Source organism: Pteronotus mesoamericanus, unplaced genomic scaffold (genome assembly GCF_021234165.1).
Source record: "Pteronotus mesoamericanus isolate MK-2021 breed Mesoamerican mustached bat unplaced genomic scaffold, CSHL_Meso_final contig_74, whole genome shotgun sequence".
Taxonomy (NCBI): Eukaryota; Metazoa; Chordata; class Mammalia; order Chiroptera; family Mormoopidae; genus Pteronotus; species Pteronotus mesoamericanus.
This window is the reverse complement of record NW_026555247.1, coordinates 16,671,653-16,674,055: the sequence shown is the minus strand read 5'-3', so window position 1 is coordinate 16,674,055 and position 2,403 is coordinate 16,671,653. Positions and strand designations below refer to the sequence as shown.

Here is a 2,403-nt window from a genome sequence, read left to right as displayed (position 1 = left end):
TTTAAGATGGCAACACTCCCTAATTAATCAACAAATTTGGCACAATCTCTATAAAAGCCCAAGTGTCTTTTGGGCTGAAATTGACAAAAAACTTTTTATGAGTCAGAATATCACTGCATTTATTTTCATACAGGTAATTTTTCTACTGCTTCAACATTTTCCTTTGGAAAACAAAAGAACAAAAGAATCCCAACGCTTTGAACTGGATCACTTGGCCCTTTCTTTTCTTATCTCCTCCCAGTTCAAAGTGCTTGCATCTCTTAATGGCCAGCATTCTCTTAGCTCTGCAATTGGGCTCAACACATTCAAACCTCAGCACCACCTTCTTTGCGGCTTTAGCTTTCTTCCAGGAAATCAGCTCAGTCGGCCCATGGTAGCCACTCTGCTTCCTGTCATGGTGCCTTTTTCCCTGGGCAGACAGGCAATCCGTGCCCTTCTTACACTGGGTCACTTTGTGAGGCTGATTGATGCTTTCCACACTTCTTACAGAAAGTCCTTCGGGTTCTAGGCCCGTTGACCATCTTTGCAGTAAAGCGCTCAGGAAACTCACCACACTCTTTGCCTCGCTCTGCTCACACCTAACAGGACTGAAATGGACAATATTTATATTCTTTTTTTAAAAATTGAATTTATTGGGGGTGACGCTGATTAATAAAATTATATACATTTCAGGGGTACAATTCTAGACAATATTTCTATTATTAATATTCATATGGAAATGCAAGGAACTCAGAATAGCCAAAACAATCTTGAAAAAGAAGAACAAAGCTGGAGGATTTGCACATGCCCTTTTCACATTCACTACAAAGCTACAGTGTCAAGAAAATGTGATACTGGCATAAGGATAGACATATAGATCCATAAAATGGAATTGAGGGTCTGGAAATAAACTATTACATTTTAAGTCAACTGATTTTCAATAAGCATGTCAAGACAATTCAGTAGGGAAAGAATAACCTTTTCAACAAATGGTACTGAGACAAATGGATATTCATATATTAAAGATCCTGTCTTCAAAACATTCATAAAAATTAACTCTCTAATGGATCCTAAACCTAACTGTTAGAGCCAAAACTATAAAACTCATATTAAAAAATATAGGCATAAACATTTATAACCTTGGATTAGCATTTTTAGATATAATACCAAAAGCACAAGCAACAAGAACAAAAAAAAGATAAAATGGACGTCATTGAAATTAAACGCTTTTCTGCTTTTTTTTTTTTTTTTTTGCAGAGAGCAAAGTTTTTTTATTTTTACTTTTCCAAGAGAGAGCTAGGGACAGAGATACTCCAGCCCCAAGGGGTTAGGGCTTTTGTTTTTTACCGGGTAATGGGATGGTTGTAGAGCAGGATGTTTCGGTTATCTTTGGTTTTGTTTTGTTTTTTTTAATTGCTAAGTACAGTTGTCTCCATCTTCCTGCCACCACTTTCTCCTGCCCCACCCCCCCCCACCTCCCACCCTCAAACCTTCCACCTTTGGCTTTGTCCATGGGTCCTTTATACATGCTCCTTGATGGCCCTTCCCCTTCCCTCGTTACCCCCCTTCCCCCTCCCCTCTAATTACTGTCACTTTGTTCTTTATTTCAGTGTCTCTGGTTATAGTTTGCTTGCTTGTTCATTTTGTTGATTAGGTTCCACTTATAGGTGAGATCATATGGTATTTGTCTTTCACCACCTGGCTTATTCAGAAAACATGGAACCCTTTATGAATTTGTGTGTCGTCCTCGCACAGGGCGACGCTAATCTTCTCTGTATCATTCCAATTAGTATAAGTGCTGCTGAAGTGAGCACACACTTTTGTGTTTTAAAGGACACCACCAGGAAAGAGAAAAGACAATTACAGAATAGGAGAAAATATTTCCAAATCATATATCTGATAAGGGACTTGTGTCTAGAATATATCAAGAACACTTACAAATCAATAATAAAAAAGGCAGTCTTAATTTGAAAATAAGCAAAGGATCTGAATAGATTTTCTGCAAAGAAGATATATGAATGGCTAATAAGCAGATGAAAAGAGGCCTCAACATCATTAGTAATCAGAGAAATGCAAATTAAAACCATGATGGACCCCAGCCAGCTGGTGTGTCTCAGTTGTTTGGGCGTTGTCTCTAAAAGCAAAAGGTCATCAGTTCGATTCCTGGTCGGGGCATATGCCTGAGTTGTGGGTTTGGTCCCTTGTAGGGCACACACAGAAGGCAACTGATGGATGTTTCTCTCTCACATTGGTGTTTCTGTCCCTCTCTTTCTTTCTCCCTTCCCCTCTCTCTTAAAAACAAAAACAAAAACAAAAACAAAAACCATGATGAGATATTACATCATACTCAATAGGATGGCTAGAATTTCTTAAAAAACAGGTAGTAACAGCCCTGGCTGGTATGGCTCAGTGCATTGAGCACCG

At 38.7% G+C, this 2,403-nt stretch overlaps 1 non-coding gene and 1 pseudogene across 1 annotated transcript; both read right to left on the bottom strand.

Annotated features, from left to right (window-relative positions):
* Positions 1-142: 142 nt before the first annotated feature.
* On the bottom strand, positions 143-521 carry LOC129078827 (60S ribosomal protein L36a-like; annotated as a pseudogene).
* A 1,168-nt stretch (positions 522-1,689) lies between these two features.
* On the bottom strand, positions 1,690-1,793 carry LOC129078950 (U6 spliceosomal RNA). The gene has a single exon (XR_008530020.1). It is a non-coding gene; the product is annotated as a U6 spliceosomal RNA (small nuclear RNA).
* Between the last annotated feature and the right edge of the window lie 610 nt (positions 1,794-2,403).